The sequence below is a fragment of the Equus asinus genome, chromosome 2 (genome assembly GCF_041296235.1).
Source record: "Equus asinus isolate D_3611 breed Donkey chromosome 2, EquAss-T2T_v2, whole genome shotgun sequence".
In the NCBI taxonomy this organism is placed as follows: domain Eukaryota; kingdom Metazoa; phylum Chordata; class Mammalia; order Perissodactyla; family Equidae; genus Equus; species Equus asinus.
In genome coordinates this window covers 11,887,872-11,907,633 of record NC_091791.1, presented here as the reverse complement: position 1 = coordinate 11,907,633, position 19,762 = coordinate 11,887,872, and the positions used below count along the sequence as shown (strand labels likewise).

Below are 19,762 nucleotides of genomic sequence, written 5' to 3'. Positions count from 1 at the left end.
AAGAATCTCTTTTGCCAATATATCCCAATCTGTGTTCCTTGGAACTGTAATGTCCTGTAAAATATTAATAAATTTTTTTTAAATATCATAGTTAAATAAGTTTGGGAAATTCCAGAATAAATACAGTTAAGTAACTTTCTTTACTGCAGACCTTCTCAGGGCCTTTAATGTGTCAGATACAAGTTGTGCCCCTCCAAGCAAAGGGTACAGTATTTGGGATTCCCAAATCTGTTTGACCACAGGTTCTCTCTGCGTTCTGCCTGCTCCAAGCTGATTGTGCTTTTTGAACCTCAGCAATGAAGACATCCCTCCCTTCCTTCTCCCCTGCCAGGATATTCTCCTCCAAGTTTTAAAAAACCACTCTGCCCCTCTAGTCTTCCCCACGAATCGGTGTAACCGTGCCACTTCCCAGCCCAAGCCCTTGACCAAGTCTTTATCCCCCCAGGGTCAAGCTCACTTTGAATGGCATAAAAGGCCCTCCAGAGCCCGGTCCAGGCCACCTCCGCCGCTCAGCATCTGCTCTGTGCACCCCTTGACTCCATCAATCAGCCTGACAAACTTATGATTTCTGACCATGCAGCACCGGCACGGCTTTGTTCTTGCGGTCTTGCCTGTCTCACCCGCCTGGAGAAAATCTACGGGTCCCGAATGCTGAGTGTCCTCCCCCACCTCACGCCTCCTGCTCCACCCCAACCCTGATCACTGCCCCACCTCTGAGCCCCACACCCCATCACTCCACAGAGTAATGGACCATTCATGGTCTGCCTCCTGCACTGGGCTGTAGGCCCTGAGAAGGCGGATGGGTCTCCCCCACAGCAGCGTCTCTGCGGAGCCGGAGCCTCCAGGTGTCCAGCACCTGCTTCTTCATGATGAGTCAGGGTCCAGGACATTCACGGGCCGTGTGTTCGCTGGAGGGGGAAGTTCCTGCTGTGACAAGGCCAGCAGCTCCGTACACCACCGCTCCGTGTGCTCTCTGCTGCTTGCCTCAGTGTCTGCTCTGCTTGATGTTAGCACAACATCATTTTCTTTTCCCTTGTTCTTATATTGTTTTATGTTTAGCCTTCTGTGTCCTTAAATTTAAGGGGTGTCCCTTCTGAGGACCACATCGTTGTGTTTTGTTCTTTATTCACTCTACCTTTCACTGGAGTCTTAGACCTTTACACATAATGGTGTTCCTTATGTGGTTTGGCTTAAATCTACAATTGTGTTATTTGCTTTCAATTTCTCCCACCCGTTTATGTCCTTTTCCGCTCCTCCCTGCTCTTCATTCGGATTAGTATTTTTTAATATTCCATTTCCCCATTATTATCTTGTTACTAACATAGTCTCTTCTTTTTATTTCATAATTATCTAGGGGGTTGCAGCATCTATTTTGACTTATCACTTAAGTCTAACATAAATTAGTACTTTTATGTGTTTCCAGGCAGTGAAAAGGACCTTAGAACATTCTAACTCCATTCATCCCTCTCCGGGCTAGTGTGCGATGGTTATTACGTATTTTAATTCTATGTACATCTCAAACCCCCTCAAGATATAACTATTGTTATTTTAAGCAATCAATGTCCGTTTAGGCTTGCCCACATTAGTATCCACTTCCATTGCTCCTTAGTCCTTCCCACATCGCCAAGCTGCCATCGGGGATCATTTTCCCTCTGCCTGAAGAACACTTTTCAGTATTTTCTTTAGTACATGCCTACTGGTAATGCATTCTCCCAGCTTTTGCTTGTCCTAACTATCTTTATTCTGCTCTCATTTCTTTTATGGAAAATTTCAAGCATACAAAAGTAGAGAAAATAATGTAATAAATCCCTGTGTATCCATAACCCAGCTCAAATGTCATCTCTTGTCTCCACGGTTTAGGGCTATTTTCAAAGGATGGTTTCGGTTGGAATTTTTTTTCTTTCAACACTTTGAAGATATTCCATTGTCTTCCAGCTTCTGCTATTTCTATGGAGAAGGCCGCTGTCAGTCTTACTGATACTCCTTTGAATACGCCTGATAATTCTGATTGTCAGACAGACATGCTATAGCAAAAGAATTTAGATATAATTTGAAGCTCTGGACGGGCTGTCTTCCTCCAGAGAAGGTTTGCTCTTGCCTTCCACAGGCAGCCAAGCTAGGTACACGCGCAATCCCGGGTGACCTTAATCCAGTTGGGAACGGAGATGATTGAAAACTGGGCTTTGACCCTTGTGAGAGCTGGTCTATGTCCGGTTCACTCTTGTTTTTAGAGTGTGCCATGCCTTCCAGGGTCCCCCAACCCCCTTCTGTCTCCTGAAACCTCCACTTACAGTCTCAGCCTCTCAGTCACCACTTTTAAATCCAGGAACAAAATGTTTGGGGAGACTTCTCAAAGAAGGAGGTAAGACTTCAGTTGCCCTGGTGCCTTATCTGCATGGTCTGCTGACGGCAGCAGGCTCCACTGTAACTGCCAGATAAGGCACTATCCTCCCAATTCAGCAAGGGAAAGCAAGTCATAGTCAAATCTTCCATCCGTTTCCGTAATGCTTACCTTCCACTAGGGCGCTGAGGAACAAACAGAGTATGTAACAGGGAACTTGGGAGCGACTCATGATGCTGAGGACCACAGCTCAACAGGCTTTTTTTCGAGACATGCTTGTGGTTACAACATTTAAAACATGAAAACATACAGTCTTACGGTATTTTTTACCAGTTGGCTGGTTTGGGGACTAGAATGAAATGGACACACATTTCTGGTGTTGCACACCAGAGCAATTTGACTTGTCTTGCTTGATTTTAATTCAGATTATGTTCAGATGGACCAAAACTTTTTCTTTTCCAGATGACTGAGGTGTGCAGGCTCTCAGACAAATCAGAAAGTCAAGGGCCAGCAAGGGTGGGGCAGTCACAGTGTGAGTGAGACAGTCAGCGTGCAGTGCTCAAGTCCACCCCGTGTAGACGGTCCCGGGGCTCCGGGCTCAGGAAGGAAAAGCAGTAGCAGCTACTCAGCGCCAGCTGACTGTTGGCACAGAAAAATTCGGGCCCTGAGCGTCAGATCTCCTGATCTTTCAAAAGTCCAAATAACTGCATGAAATATCCCAATTTTTCAACATTGGCTCGATTAAAAAAAGAAAATCCAGTGCAAGCCAAACCAAACACATCTTTGAGCCAAAAGTCTGTGGTTTCCATAACCATAAAAATAAGAAAGTATCAGCATCTCGCTTCATTTTTTAGCTTCACTGTGTTAATACACAAAGAAAGCTAAAAGATGTTCTCCACTTTGGAGCACCTTGGTCTCACTGCACCACCCGGGACCCACCCTGGACACACCTGGGCTGCTGGAATCACCTCCTAGATGTTTCTGCCCCATTCCTGGTCACCTGAATTGTGTATGCAAAGTTTTAAAAGATGATATAACCACACAGCCTTGTTTAGTTGGAGTATCCAGAGTTGCGGTCTAAGCATCTGAGGCTGGCACAGGGCCCCAGGCGATTTCGGTGTGCGGTCAGGACTGAGAGTTCCTGCTTCCTCTTCTCCTGGCCGATCAGTGACAGTGACTGAGAGCTGACGTGCCTCAGCCGTCATGGCTGAGAGCTGGCTGATCAGCCAACTTGCTGGCTGGATAGAGCTCTCTGCTATGCAATCTGAATTTTCCCACTTTTAATGATAGTGATAGTGATGTTGATGCTGATGAAATGCAAAATTCTGCAAGCAGCTAGTAAACTGTGAAGTGCAGTGCACACACATAGGTTGGTTTTCTGAGTTTTCTCCTGTTCCCAGACTTCCCTGTGTGCCCTCGTTCTTCATACGTCCCCTGCTCTCCCAGCTAACGCCCCCATGCTGCTTTGAGCAGGCCCTTGCACTGGAACCCATTACCCTCCTTCCCTCACTCCTGCCTTGTTGTCACCAGAACCTTGGTGGAAGGCTCTGTTGCCCCCAGATGTTGAGTCCCAGGACCCTGCCTGGTCCAGGGCACAGGACTGGCACATGGCTCTGCTGCTGACTGGCGCAGCCTGTGGAGAGGAGACTTTGGTCCTTGTTCCAGATGTCGGAACCATAAATGCCCCTCAGCCCCTCCCCTGCTCCCCTCCTAGGCTCCAGCCAGCTCTGGCTCTGCTTTCCCGGGGTGACAGCCCCTCCTCCCCTCTGTCCCCCAAACGCTCTTCTCCCAGTCTCTCCCATGCAGGGTCCCCTCTGCTCTCCCCTCCTCCTGCCTGGAGCCCCCAGATCCTGATTTTATGCTCTCCTGGCCGTTGGGGCATCCTTATATCTGAAAGCGTGTAAGGATTTTCCACACAGTGAGCCCCAGAACACTGCTACTGTCTTCTTAAAGTGACCGTACTTTCAATAAGAAAAATCCCTTCCAGTGATCTGACAAGTTCAGGGTCCACTGGGGGTGGGGGTGGGCAGGGGACAACCTGACAGATATTGGGATGAATGGAGCCCTGAATGCCCCTGGCACAGCTGGGTACTGGCAGAGTGGTACTCACAGATGAAGAGAGGGCAGAAAGAAAGAATACTCATGCTACAGTGTTCACGTAAAAAGCAAATTACCAACCAATATATAGCATGATAGCTAGTGCAGTATATATTATGTACTATCCCATATATTGACATAACAAATTCAGAAGACTCTACAGCCAACTCTTGTCAGTGGCTACGTCTACATGCTGGGATTACAGGTGGTTAAAAACGTTCATCTTATGTGTACAATGCATATTTCCTAAAATTTCAACAACAAAATTGTCTCATAAGAAAATAATAAAAGCCATGTTTAATTCTAATTATAAACAGACTCAGCCCACCCATCTCCGACCTCCTGGGAAAGTGGAGTTTGAGGTGTCCTCTCTCCCAGAGCGCTCAGGGCCACCTCCTTCATAGGATGTGTCACTACCCTGGTTTATGATCCTCCCTCTCCCTAGGCTGTGCCCTCCAGCCCATCAGAGCAGCCAGAATATCCTCGTCATAGTGCTTATGTAGTCATCAACTAATTAATTTCAGCTAATGCCTTTTATGTGCAATTTCCGGTCTATTATCTGCCTTCCCCAGCGGGCTGCATCAGCAAGTTGGGGAAGGCAGGCTGAACAGTGAGCACAGTCTGTAGAACCCACAGTTGGTGCTTGATAGACAGTTGCTAAATGAGTGAACGCATGAATGCATGAATGAATGAATTCAAATCAGGACTGTCTCAGGAAGTCCACATGCCTGCCCGATGACGTCTGCCATCAGTCGCGTCTTGCTGAAATGCACATATCCTGCTCGACAGCGGAGGCTGTCACTCACCGGAGGGGGCACGCATCACCCAGATCAGAGAACACTTCCATCTGTCCCTGAGGAGTCCTGTTCTCTGCAGAAGCCACCGTGTGCTCCGGGAATCCAGACGTTCTCACAGCACTGATCTTCCCAGACAGGAACTGAAAACAAAAGAGTCAAATCTATGCATTTTCCCATGTGTTATTTTTATTTTAAAGATGCACAATATGATTAAAAAAGAAAAAAGAAGAAAAGGTCTATTCCTCCTCCGGAATTCTACTTCCAAAGAGACAGCAACCATTCTCATCTGGAGTGTGCTTCGTGAATCCCCTGGAGCGTGTCCTAAAATGCTGGGTGCTGAGCCCCACCCACAGTTTCCGATGCAGGAGGTTGAGCTGGGGCCCAGGAAGCTGCCTTTCTAGCCTGTTCCCAGGGGCTGCTGATGCTGCCGGTCCGGGCGCCAGGAGGATCGGTGAGCCCGGGGACTCTGCCAGGCTGATGGGGAGGCAGCAGCCCTGCTGACTTGCTGTGTGGCCTAGAGGAAATCACTGTCCACTCTGAGCCTCAGGTTCCCTGCGAGTAAAGAGAGAACCCCTAGAACGTGGTTCAGCGACGCCCAGCACCAGACTTTGCATCGGCACGTCCCAGCCAGTGCTGGGCAGCAGAGGGCAGCAGAGACTGGGAAATGGGGTTTAGTCCGGCTGCTTAACCATGCCACTGAACTGCATATTCACTGAACTGTCTTCTGTTTGAACGACATCTCTCTGGCAACTCAGCGCTGCAAAAACCATCAGCCAAAAGAACAAGAAATCTCCTAATCCATGTGCACTCTCTTTCGTGACTAGAAGCGAACTGATGCCTTACGTGGAAGTTTATTCCAGTCAGATACTTCTGAATCTCCTTTATGGCCCTTCTGCACACAGGGAAACTGAGGCCTGGAGAGGGAAGAAATGGCCATGGTCACATGTTGGCGGCAGGCTTAGGATAATGCACAGGCCTATCGCTCCATCCTGTTGTAAGTTCACATTCGCTCCTAGAGGAGAATCACGCAGGGTGGGCTCTGGGGGCTCCGGGCAAGGCCCAGGGACTCGTGGGTAGGTCAAGGACAGGAGAGGTTTCCAAGCCGGGCCCCATGAGCCTAGAGCACCCTCCATGTGCAGCTGGCAAAGGGGTGCCCTGCAAATATTTCACCACAGGGTCCCCAAACATCTACGGGGGGTGGGAAGGGAGGCAAAAGATGCAGCTTCCCAAGACCCACCCCCAGGACCCCATTCATCAGGCCTAGGGGGGCGGCCCCAGGATCTGCGTGTTAAACACGCCCCCATGAAACTCAGGGTGGTGTCCCCCAACCACGCCTGGAGGATCGTTGTGTGGAGGTCAAGTCACAGTGGAGACAAGACAAGGGGCGTGGCCAACACTGGAAGTTCCCATCTCTGGGCTCAGAATCTCGCTCCCCCACCACCATGAGGCATATTCCTTGGTTCTGGTAACTTCCTCCCACAGTCTCTGTGCTTCCTAACATTTTGGAGGCTCCATACTTTGTGTCTATTACTAAAAAGTTATTAATCAAAATAACAAGTTGTCAGATAAACTTGTGTTATTTTTTCCACCTTGATAAATATGTCTTCCTTGTGATCTGGAAGGCCAGCTTTGAATTTAGAAATCTCAGGAGTTGCCTGTCAGAACGTGGCAGTGCAGGGAGCAGGACTGTGGCCCATCCCCTTCGAGGTCCACCCCCAGCTCTTTCTTGGGCTGGGAGGGGCCTTGTGCACATGAGTGAGTGCACACATGTGCGTACGCACCAGCCTCATGTGCCCAGGTTCTGTCCACAACCCCATCCCCGCTACCTACACATCCAGCTGCACTGTCACCCAGAGGAGAATGGACCCAGGGAGAGAGGCCCACACAGACCTGGAGTTGGTTCAGGGCTCCAGGTTCCCAGGATGAACTCTGGAAGGACAGGATGCCGGAACCGGGTCCCCACATCCCAGCCCAGGGACTCGTCACCCTATAGACAGCAGGGGCCCAGGAGGCAGAGGAGTCCCGCCCCTTCCTGCCTGGGGCTCAGATGGGACTGCCTCAGGGGCAGCAACGCCACTCCTCCTGCCCTTGGAAGACCCAGTGCTCAGTGCTGACCGCCCTGCTCCACTCCTCAAAGGGCCACAGTTGGACAGGGCAGTTGAGTGGCCATCCATCCCCGGCCCTAGCCCTAGGAGGCATTCAGAGACCCCTTAATGAGAAGTCCAGATCCACCTGCCACTTCCAAGGAGACGTCTGGGCCCCGGAGCCTTGGGTGTGCTCAGGCTCCTTGGCTGTGGTGGGCCGGGGATGAGGGCCTCTCCCAGGCCAGGCCTGCGCCGCGGGCCGTGTGGGAGTTGAGGGCCTGGGTCGTGAAAAGCCCCGGGTGGGCCTGCGGATGCTACACTAGCATTGGGTATCCATAGCCTGACTCGGAGGGCTTTCTGGAACCTCAGGGAGGCGTGCTGGGACAGAGATGGCGGAATCCAGGACGGAGCAGGCTGCTTGGAGATGGGCTGCGGGGCGACCGCGGCTCAGGCTGAAGGCGAGGGCTGCCGCCGTGGCTGCCAGCTGGGCCGGGGCAGGGGCTCCGGGGCTGGGGCTCCGGGGGCAGGCCAGCACCAACTGTAGCAGCATCTCCATCAGAGGACAGGGTGGGGGTGGGTGCAAGGGAGGGGAGGGCCGTTAAAACACAGCTTTCTAGGCCCCACACCACCCCTTCTGAATCGGGGAGCCGGGAATCTGCATTTTAACAAGTCCCCCAGAATATTCTAATGCACACTGAAGTGTGAGAAGCACAACTTGGAAACATTTTTTTACTCATCCAACCAACAAATATCTTCAGAGTGTTCCCTCCCTTGACACCGTTGGACCCCTGTCTCCTGCAGCCAAGAAAAAGTCAGCTCTCCCCAGGCAGCTTCTCTCCCTCTTCAGGTCTCAACTGCAATTTCATCTCCTCAGCGGCGCCCTTTCCAAAATAGTTGCCCCTTCCAGGCCCTCTCCACCACATCCCCTCACTTAGCTCCTTTTGGCCTTTACCACGGGCACAAACTAGCTCATTCGTATATTTGTTTTACTCATCGCTGTGTCTCCCCCTCTAGAATATAAGGTCCCTCAGCCGAGGCAAGGGCCTGATGAACCGAGATCACCCCTCCATCCCCAGTGTTGCTGGCAAATAACAGGCTCAATGAATCTTTGTTGGGTGATGAATGAGGCCACTTCTCACAATGGGACAATGAGGCAGGCGCCTGTTGGAGAAAAAGGGCATTTGAAACGAGGGAAGGTGTAGGTGGCGGAAGCCCCCGAGCCCCGAAGACCCAGCGCGGCTGGCTGCCAGCCCCTCTCCAGGGACGCTGGCCCGTGAAAGGCAGACAGGAAGAGAGACCAAGAGAGCTCACAAACGGGGCGTCCTCCCACCTGAGGTAGGATTCAGGGCTCAACACGCTTCCTGGGGCCGGGTCTGTGCAGGCAGAAGGAAGAGGCCCGGGGGCTCCTAGGCCGCGCCCGCAGGGGCCCGGGGTTGGCGGGAAGCCGCCCTTGCGAATCTGCTTGTAGGTACTTGCTCTCTGGCATGCCATGAATTGTTTTCTGGCTGCCTTGCTAGGGGATTAAGCTTTCTTTTAAAAAGATGAAAAAAGTCTCCAGCAAAAGCTTGACTAGAGCTGACCCCCAGGAGCGGGGGGGGGGGGTTCAAACTGACGGCATTACATTTGTCTAATTAATCTTCTTGTCAACAAAGTTGTTCTCTGCCGGTGCCAGCCCTGACATCAGCCCGAAAGCTTGCCACGCTGGTTCAGACCCGACCCCAAAGGCCGCCCCTGACCCGGCCCCGGCTCGCCAACCACCCCCAGAATGCAGGCTGTGGTGCTGCTGCTGGAGGGGGCGCCGGTGGATGAGACCTGAGGTCTCCCAGACCCGCTAGCCTGGGGGCCTGGGGAATCCAGCTTGACGGAAAGGTGGGTAGAGACGGAAGGTTCGGCGCTCTCCAAGCCATAAGGAGCCTGGCTCCCAAACAGGACTCAGAGACACTGAGCTTTCTCTCAGGTTAAACTCTAAGGGGTTCAGTTCCAGAGAGCAGATCGCTGGTGCCACGGCTGGGCTGCAACTTTGCACATCAGGGCCTTCAGGACCCAGGCAGGGATGTAAATAAGTCTGACCAGGCTTAAGAAGTGGGGGGGGGGGGGCACTGAGGTCAAAGGACCAATACAGGTCCTGCCTATGAGAGGCAAATTTTCAGACTGTGCACACAGGTTTATGGGCTAAACTGGGCCCAGCGGTGCCCATTTCCTACCTCTGTATGAGACTTTTCAACAGCACACATCTCCAGGCCTTCCCCACTTCCCGTCTGACACAGGCCCCTCCTGATTGTATTGTCAGAATCACCCTGGTGATTTCCTGCAAAGCATTTGGAATGGTCCCTACCCCCTTTGTCTATTTACTTATTATCTGCTCACCTCCCAGCTTCTTAACCAAGCGCTCTGTGCATAAAATCCAGGCGCTCCGTGAACTTGGATGGGGAAGCATTCACAACCTTTTCACTAACTTCTAACTGAAATCTAATGTTTTCTTCAGTCATGAATATAGGCAACACGTCACAGTGCATTAGCAGTGCCTGTGACTCTGTCACCAACAGTAATCACGGCTGTTTTCACCCTGCCTTGCACTTGGTACCATTACCTGGAAATATCATCTGTGCTCATCACTATTTGAAAGGGTGGTTAATATACTGGTCTGCACATCTTGTTACATCATATATTAACAAAAAACATGACTATCTGACAATTAAACACTTTGATGACTGCATTTCAGTATAGTTGGCTGCTTTGTAATTCTGTGTATCTTATTTTTTTTTTTTTTGCGTTCTCAAACACTCTGAGAAGGGACCCAGGAGCTTCACCCGACTGGGAAAGAGCCCACTGCACCCCAAGCTCCCTTTTGTCTTCTTCTGTATCATCAGCACCCATCTCGGGTCCTAGCACATAGTAAATGCTTATCACTGTCCTGCTGACTGACCTACTGAATGAGCCATAAAACAAATGAATGCATGGTGGCATGAGCCTTGATATGACCTTGTCCGGGTGCAGGGACCTATGTACCCCCGAAGGAGCAGAAGGTTCCCGGAACCCTTTGCCACCTGAGCTCCTTTCTCCGCCACAAACCCGCTGCCCCAATGGGAGGCTGGGGGACTTGCATCCCCAACTGAGACTTCAGGGCTCACCAAAGAGTCTTGGCCAAGTAGGACCCCACCGGGCCATTCCCTTTGCTGCTGCAGCCACACGGGCCGCCAGCGCCCAGAGCTGGAGACCAAGGGATGTTCCCTAAAGGACATAGCAGTCCCTCCCCATCCACTGCAGTTGCCAGACTCACCCTGGTCCTGGCGAAGGTCGGAGTCGGCGGCCCCGGATGCGCTGCTCGCTCCGGCCGCGCGATGGCACTGTGCGCCCGGCCGCGGAGCCGCTGCGCGTCCCCCTGCGCGCACTCATTTTGGGCTCCCCGCCCGGATTCCAGGCCCGGAAGTTGGGGTTCGGATCCTAGCTCCGAGCCTCCGTGGGGCTTCGGCCCAGGGAAGGGCGCTTGCGGACCGCCTCGGGCCTCTCTTCAGCCCCCTGAGGTTAATCAGCAGCCAGTCAGTTACCCATCAATTACCCATCCGTTACCCATCAGTTCCTTGGGGCTGGAAATCATCCCCAGGGCAGGGCGGGAGGCGTGGGAACGCCGGGCTCCTGGGCCCAGGCTCAGCAGGAGGGGCAGAGGGGCGAGGTCGTTGCTGCCCTCGGGGTGAAACCCCAGGAGGCGGGCTCTGAGACCCTCTAACTCGCTGTGCGCACCCCAAGTCTTCAGAGGGGACCATAGCATAGAGGCCAAGCATCCTGTCATGAGAGCCAGATAGACTTGAATTCTAATTCTGTCCCGGCCTTTCTACTTCCCTTTTCTCTTTTGCAAAATGGGAATAATAATGGTTCTGATCAGTTGGTAGGATTGAACGAGATGGTGCTAGAAGGGCTCGCTTAGCACAGCGCCCTGTGTTCAGACACTGCAGGATCCATCATCATCATCCCTGTTGACTCAGGCTAGGCGAACCTCGGCGTCACCATCCGCAAAAGAGGAACAGTATCCGCCCTGTACCTTACTTCATGGGATTGTGGTGGATTTGAATGAAATGTATGCAGAGCTTGCACTGTGCCTGGCACGCTGAGAATAGCCAAGGACTGTTGACCTTTATATTGTTCTTGAGCCTGTGCTGTGCCGGCGTAGGCAGACACCAGGACGTCCTGCTGCCTCTAATAATACCGTCACCCCCACGTCCTAGAGCTTTATGACTAGATGGGGTGCAGACTGCACCAAGTCTCCCGTTTTCTCGTTTTCTAGAGAGAATTCGTGCAGTGGGGATTGCTACTTTCAGAAGGAAACTGGAGAAGGTCGTGAACATTCACCCCAGTCCTTTTTATCCAGCGAGATTCACGCTTGGAAAACTGGTGTCTGGTCAGAAAGACTTTGCTGAGAAGAGCCAAGAGCTGAAACCCAGCCGAGGTGTTTCAGGAAAGAGGTGAGCCAGCCTTGCTCCTGTGCTGTCCTGCATCGGCCCTAAGGCGCGTTTCCATGCGCGGACGGAGACCCGGCTCCTCCTGGCCGGTCCCTGTGTGCGCGGTCACTGGGGCGTGCAGGCCCGAGCCAGCCCTCTCTGAGTCAGCCCCGGACCAAGGTGTCCATAATTAAGAGGCACACGTCAGGAATGTAAATTCCTGTGGTTCCCAGCCGAGGATGGATTCATTTGGTGCCTCAGGACAATTACAGGCTGAGGGAGTCTGAAAGAGGCAGTGTTACTGTTTAAAGTGTTATCAGTTTAATGAACTGCTTATGAAGTGTTAAATGCATACAAGTGTAAACGCGGCATCTGGGCTTGTGTTTTATTTGTAGACTTCAAACTGAGCGCTTGGTGTTTTGAAAATGCCAATTAATGGTGTAAAATCAGAAATCCTAATGGGAAGAGAAAGATTCTTTTGTGATATCTCCTTAAACTATATCAAAATGAATCGGAAACACACACACACACAGGATATACCACAAAGAACTAAAAGATAAAGTCTTTTAAATTAAGGAAGCAGGAATTTGCTACTCTGTTTTGCGTTGTTGCATGATTTGGTGTGTTTTTGCTGGAGGAAGCAATGAAGAGTTTAAAATCAGAGGTACCATCAACACAAATTTCCCAGAAGTTGTTCTAGGAAATTTGTCATTTCTACCCATTTCTTCCAGGCCAGAAAGTAGACAGTCTACAGGAATATTTACTGTGCTTTCATGAGAAAAATTTCCAAGCTACCCCTTGAAGCAATGAAGTTGGATTTGGAGCAAATGGAAACATTGTGAAATTGCTTATTTTCTTCCAAAATTTGTATTTTTCTTCCTTATTTCCTGTTAAATCAGTGTCACTCATTAGCAACCATATTTTTGCGTTATATACTCAGCAGAATTTTCGCTCCATGACTGTATTCCAAATTAAACTTTTAAGTTTCCAGGAAAAGTGTAACAAATGTTTAAATCGGTCAGCAGTTAAACTAATGAGAAGAGGGAGAAAATACCCCACAACTTTCTTCTTCTCTTGCACAGCGATTGCTTTTTATCTGCTTCACACCTTGGGGACACTTTTATCCCTGTGATCTTGGAAAGACTGTTCACAAAGCAAGAAGACCCAGGAAAATGCCAAGATGCCTGAACTTCGAGCTATTGAAAAGTTCTGGCAAATGCTGGTTTCAGGGAAGCAAAGGCAGTTTGAGGATTTCATTGCAAGGTTTGGATGGGGCCGCCCACAACCAGTTGCACTGTGTTAGAGCTGGAAGAGTGTCCAGTCTGGAAGCCTCATTTCACAGATGGTGTGGCAGAATTCCAGGCTGTGACAGTAGCATACCCGGGATAATTTAGTGATAAAGTTACAAATATAGCTCCTACCCTTTGCTGAGTGTTCTTTAATGAGCAGCTACTAGTCTCGTTTATGGGTGTCTCTGCCAGGGTACAACGTACACATAGCTAAATGCAAAGTGTTGCTTTTGAGTGACAATAGACAAATGATGCCCTTCATGAGAAGAAGGTGACCATATAAATTAATCTCCTGGAAGGTGACCCAGCAAGACCCAAGCTCTGTCTTCATTCTGCCCTTGTTTGCTTTTCCTTCCAAAGCAAAAGGCCAGGATGAGCAGGGAAAAATTAAAAGAGCAATTTCCTGGGACAAAGTTGTAAATCTGCTATGATCCTGACAAGACAGTGGTGGCTTTGCAGGTCAACGACAGTTACAGACAGACAAGGTCTGGAGTAACCTGAAATGTTCTTCTAAGGAAATTCTGGTTGCTTCATCAGGCCCAGAATATTTTCAGAAAGAAGTATATTAAAAGTATTATATCTTTGAGGGAAAAGAAGAAAAATGAAGATATTATAAAACTTCAGTAGCCAAATCAAACCATCAACAGATGGATGGGTATAACAGAATGCCTCAAAAACAGACCTAATAGAGATAATATAGATAAAAAATTAGTACATAGTAAAGACCCATGAAGAAAGAGAGATTAGTCAATCAATGATGTTGGGACCAACCATGTGGAAAAAATTAAAGATAATCCCCAGCTCTCCCCATATACCAAAATAAATTCCACATGCATTTAACAGTTATATGCAAAAATAACATGAAAATGGAAGACGTAGGTAAATTTCAGAGAAGGACTTTGTGGATATAAAAGCTTAGACATTAGTCAAAAAGTTAAAGGTTATTGGGTTTGACCACAGAAACATTAAAACTTCTCGACGTCAGCAACACTGGGAAGATGTTTGTGATAAATACCGTGAAGAATTAATCCTATTTTTATGTGAAAGGCTATTTTGCAAAACAATGAGAAAAGTGCTAACATAACCATATTAAAATGGACAAAGAACACAAGTAAATAACGAAAATACAGATATTCAACAAACGTAAAATATTTAAATTCATTCATCAAAATATACATCAAACCAATAAAGAAAATTCATTTTTCCCATTGAGCTGCCGTGGGACACGCCGTCTTGCACATTCCCAGCGGGAGGTCACACTGGCAGAAGCTTTCGGTAAAACAATAGTGTTAACCAAGAGCCTTAAAAATGGCCATATCCTTTCGTTATGTTTTCCTGGTTCTACAAGAGCTCTACAGTCAGATAAGAGCACAAAGAGTTATTTACAAGATTTTCCATTTTTGGAGTTGCTTATAAATTTTGGGAGATAGCCTGTATATCCAGTAATCAGAGTTGCTATCATCCAAATGATGGAACATTATGCAGCCATTATTATTATTTTTTAAAGATTTAAGGATATGGGGAATTGAACATGAAATAATGCTAAGAGAACAGACTTTGGATGTAAAACCTGTACATACTGTATATTTTAAAAGACTGAAAACAATACTAAAAGTTTTCAATGGGCATTGGGTGTAATTTTTATTTTCTCCTCTGATGCATTTATTTTTTTCCACAATAAAATATATTAATTTATGATCGAAAACAAGTTGTTGAAAATAACACCACCTTCTCTGTCTGACCCCCTCATGCAGACTCTGGTGGTGATTGGTGGGGGCAGACAGTTTTCTCAGGCGGTGGGAGGTGAGCACATTCTCTCATTGGAAATGGGACCACGTTCTCACAAAGCCGGCCGGGCCCTCCCATGGCTTCTTGTATGAAAGTTTGTTCTGCACTCGTCAAATCCTTTAGGGCAGGTTTTCCCAGCCTAGTTAGGGGAGCAAGGTCTTCAAAACCCTAAAGAGCTCTGCCTAACTCCCACCGTCCTCTGCATCTCTACCCCTTAGAAGGGGAGGGGCTTGCTCTGCTGTGTTTTTCTGTACTGTGGGAAGATACTGTCAAACTAGGGGTCCTTTAGAGTTGGTTAGAGGAATCAGTTCTCTGTCTACATGAAGCCAGAAGGGCCTCCTTCTCTACCTTGGCCAAAGGCAAGCACAAATGAGCTTCACATATCCCGGTGCTCGCTGGCTCTGGGCTCCATCACATAAACTGGGGAAGGAACTTTACTACACACTCAGGAGCCCCAGCTGGCCCTGTAGAGCTGTCCTCTGTTGGGGTCTGCTCTGGCACTGCATACGGGGGTGTACTGGAGCCAGCTCACGCTGCTGGCCAGAGCCTGCTGTGAGCATCTCTTCCCAATTCTGTTCACCACATGGGTAGCTTAAGCTTGGCCATCATGGGAGTATTTACACCATGGAAATAGTCAAACACTGCAAATGGGGCTTTTTTTTTTTCCTGGAAAGCCCAGAATTATTTTATCTTAAATAAAAATCTACCAGCACTTAAAATAACAATCGTTTTGTTCTCTCTCACAGTTTCTGTGGGACAGGAAACAAGGAAGAGCTTGACTGAACAGTTCTGGGTCTCAAGCAGTTGCCGTCAGGAGCTGGGAGAGGAGAGGGCTGCAGCAGCTGGAGGCCGGCTGGAACTCTCCCACCCCTCATAGGCATGTGCTTTCTCCACGTGGGAGAGTATGGGCTTCCTCACAGCATGGCAGCCGCAGCACCATCTGCGTGCTTACATGGTGGTCCAGGGCTCTGATGAGAGTGCTCAACTCACATGGCAGAACTGAATTGCCTTTTATGGCCTCATACTGAAGTCAGACGGCATCACTTCCATGCATTCTGTTGGTTACAAGTGAGTCAGAAGCTTACCTAGTTTCAAGGGGAAGAGAATTAACTTGAGTGTCAAGTTTCTTGAAAAGTATATAGGATGAGAAATATGATGAGAGATGGTGTTTTCGGAAAATATAATCTGCCATAGAGTTTTAAAATATACTTTGGGATTTGCCTTCAACGGCTACAGCACATTCTTGCAGATATTCAGTGGGTGGCTACTCTCTGTCTGCTGAGCGTATATCTGATTTCTGAGAATACAGAAAGGTATTGAGAACTAACTCTAGTAAACAAGGGAGCTAACTCTGCTGGATAACCAGAAAAAGAGAAGTTACAATGGTGACGGAGTCAGGTTCATATGAGTCCTTACCCGAGGCCCAAAGACATTTCCCAAAGAGGATGCCACAGCCCTTCTCAGCAACACCTCAGAAATAAGTGTGCAACCTTCTAAATGGACTGCTTAGAAGAGCAGCTTCTTCCGGACTAGATATTACAGACGCGGCAGTTTCACCATAAGTCTATCTCACCGTCTTGTAGCACACTGCACTTTTCTTTTGCAACCATTAATGTATTTAGCATTGTCCTAGGCATAGGAGAGGCACAAAGTAAATACCTGAGTGATTGACTTACCCACTAGAGCAAAAATAAGCCAGCTCCTGGTTCAACTCAGTCCCTAGGTACTATTTGGAATTGGCCAGTCATAAAAAAGAGAAGCTGATTCTTCTCTTCAAAACCTCTTAAAATCTTCCAGTCTAAGTTTAGGCTGGAAGACTCAGGGTTTAAATAAAAGTGTACATTTCTCTTGATACACGAGTTCATCTCTTTCCAAAGTCTGTGAACCTCTGCATCTATTTCCTCTCACCCTTGTTGGTGGGGATCACAGAGAGTAGAGGAGTAGGTGGGCAGCGCAGGTATTGCTGCAGGTTTATTCGTGGCCTGGAAGGAAGACCCAGATGGACCAATTGGCTTATTTCTCCTTCAGGCCACTAAGTATCCTCTTTTTGTTCCCAGGCCCCACTTGACTAATTGCTCCTCAACCATCAAATATTTATCAAGATTTTAAGCTATTCTGTCACTAGATGGACATAGATGCCCATGGAAGTCGTTATGTATCTGTGCTTTCCCATTAATTGGAGCTTTGAATTTCCCTCATCTCCACCAAAGACGAAGGAAAGAACTCAGAATAGTTTTCAGTAGGACTCATGGTTGTAGACATGTTGGTGCTTACACAGGATGTCAGAGGCATTTCCTGCTCCCTATAGATCATGTGCTCCCCCTGCCATATTTCTCAGCCCTCTTGCAGATAGGTGGGGCCATATTACTAGTTCTGACCAATGGGCTGTGAGAGGAAGTGACCTGTTACTTCTGGGTTGAAGCATAAAGCACTGGGAGTGGGATCTCCAAGTGTTCTCTTCCTCTTCCATGGTAATAATGGAGGTCATGTATTCCAAAAGGGATAGCTACAAGATGCAGGGCCACCATTAGCCTAGGTCTTTAAGTGACTATGTGGAGTACTAGCTCCCTTGACTATTCCTCAGGCCCTGGCCAACCTACGCTGGGCATGGAATAAACCTTTGTTATGTTAAGGCACTAAAGTTTTAGAGTTAATTAGTTGTTATAGTATAGCCTAGCCTAACCCGACTAGTATAAAGGTCTAGAGCAAAAGAACAGGCCTGTGAGCTAGCCATGTTCTCACCAAAGGCTGGTTTAGTGGTCCTATCTAAGCAGGACACCACGTGAGTGGCCCAGGTGTGAGATGCTACTCTGCTGGCAGGAAGAAGTGGCACTCAGCTTTTGATTTAAGGAAGATAAAAATGGGACCCTACTGGCCAATAAAGGATATTTCCTTTGGATACCATAGAAGCACAATAAATATTTTATTTTTGACATGATTGTTTATTATGGGACATATTTATGGGTTCAGGATCATGATCAGTATGTAGAGAGTCTAAAAGCCAATGTCTGATGAGTTAGGTGGACACCTAGCATTTAACTCTCAGATGGATATGTAACTATCGGTGTGCGTACACGTGTGTGCATGTATGCATATGTGTCTACATACCTATAAATTCACACGAGTTGAGAATATAATAAATAGGGGTATTGTTGCCCCATTTTGTAGTTGGCCACTCAGTGGCTCTACTCTGGAAGCCAGTATCAAATGCTAACAGATTTTTATAAACAGTAAATGAAGGAAGCCAGAAAATCAACCTCTAAAGGAAGAAGGCCGGTCATTTATTGAAATATTAGGCAGAAATAATATAGAATATTATTTTATATATGTATTATATATATTACATATTTTCTTATATATATTATATATTATATATGTATTATATATATTAGGCAGAAAAATATAGTTGTTAAAAGTACAGGATTTGAACTCTGACTGGCTGGGCTAGAATCTTGGTTTCATACCGCTTCAGGTGTGTGGCCTTGGGTTAGTTATATAATCTCTAGGTGCCTCAGTTTCCTCGTATGGAAAGTTTTGATGTCATGTAGTTGTTATAAGGATTAAAAGGAATAACTCTTCAAGGTCCGTATTAGCATTATGTCTAGCTGTTTGTAACAGAAAACAGTGGCTTAAAACAAAAGAAGGGGAGTTATTTCCTTTAAAAAACCAGAACCAGGCAGTCCAGGCTGGTAGATTGCCCAGTGTCAGGGACCAGGCTCCTTCTAACTTGTTCCCTCATCTTCAACAAGTAGCTTTCACTCCATGACCCAACATGGTCACTGGTGCTCCAGCCATCAGATCCTCACTTCAGCTAGCAGGGAGAAGAGAGAAACTAGAGGCAAAGGGCTCATTCTTTACATCTCATTGACCACAACTTAGTCCCATGGCCACATCTGGGATCAAGGGAGGCTTGCAGTGTTGTCTCTATACTGGGAGGGGCCACGTGACTAGCTTCAAACCATGACTTCTAGAATTAAAGAAAAGGCAAAAAGCAGATACCAGGGTATACAGTTTGGAGTCTGTGTCTCAAGTGCTTGAAGCCGTACCTGGAACGTAGTGAGCAGACAGTAGATGTAGACTGACACTTATCAGAAGTCCGCCATAGTGATGGAGCTAGTCACGCTTCAAGCACATCCTACACCTCCCCTTCTTGTTCAGAACAGTTTACTTTTGTGCTCAGGTTCAATATACAAAACAGACTGTCCTGTTTTGACAGAATAGCAACAACAATTGAAAAATAAAAAGCAGGTGCGGGAAGGGACTGAATCTTATATTCCCTGGGAGAGAAAACACTTGCACCCTAATGATGCCATAGGTGTTGGTGCAGCAGGGCTACGAGGGGAGCCCTGGGAAGGGATGAGAGGTGAGGGGGCCTCAGGGGAGATGACTCCTCCAGCTGAAGGAAGGATTTCAGATAGACACGTCCACATGAAATGCAGATGAGAACTGCTCTGGTCCTTCCCAAGGACACACAGGACGGCATGTCACCTGGCTTCTCTTCTCCCAGCTCCTGGTGAGGGCGAGGGGAAGGAGAGGAAACAGGAAGGAAGACAGGCTTGTGGAAAGGCTGGGACCTGAGGGGAGCAACTGCCGCTCCTGAAGCTACTCCTGCTACTCCCAAGCCTTTGGTTGCCAGGACTGCTCGGCTGGCCCCACCCTCAGGTTTGCATGACAAGAGAGGGGACGGCCTGTGTTGTCCTAACCTTTTTCATCGGTTCCCTTGCTGGAATGGGAGGCAGTAGAGGTCCTCTTTGTTCCAGCTCAGTCAGCCCTCTCCTAGAGGCTTTATCCTGCAAATGTCTTCACATCTATGTCCTTGTGTTTCTAAACCAGCAGTTCTCAAAGTATGGCCCAGGGAACCCTGGGGTTCCCCAAGAAACTTTCAGAGGATCCACTAGGTCAAAACTATTTTCATAATAACACTAAGATG

The 19,762-nt window shown here is 48.2% G+C and overlaps 1 long non-coding RNA gene across 1 annotated transcript; it reads left to right on the top strand.

Annotated features, from left to right (window-relative positions):
* The first annotated feature begins 8,425 nt into the window (after nucleotides 1-8,425).
* On the top strand, nucleotides 8,426-17,765 carry LOC139039966 (uncharacterized). The gene is made up of 4 exons (XR_011493504.1): nucleotides 8,426-8,654; nucleotides 8,972-9,188; nucleotides 11,602-11,779; nucleotides 15,579-17,765. It is a non-coding gene; the product is annotated as an uncharacterized lncRNA (long non-coding RNA).
* Nucleotides 17,766-19,762: the final 1,997 nt, after the last annotated feature.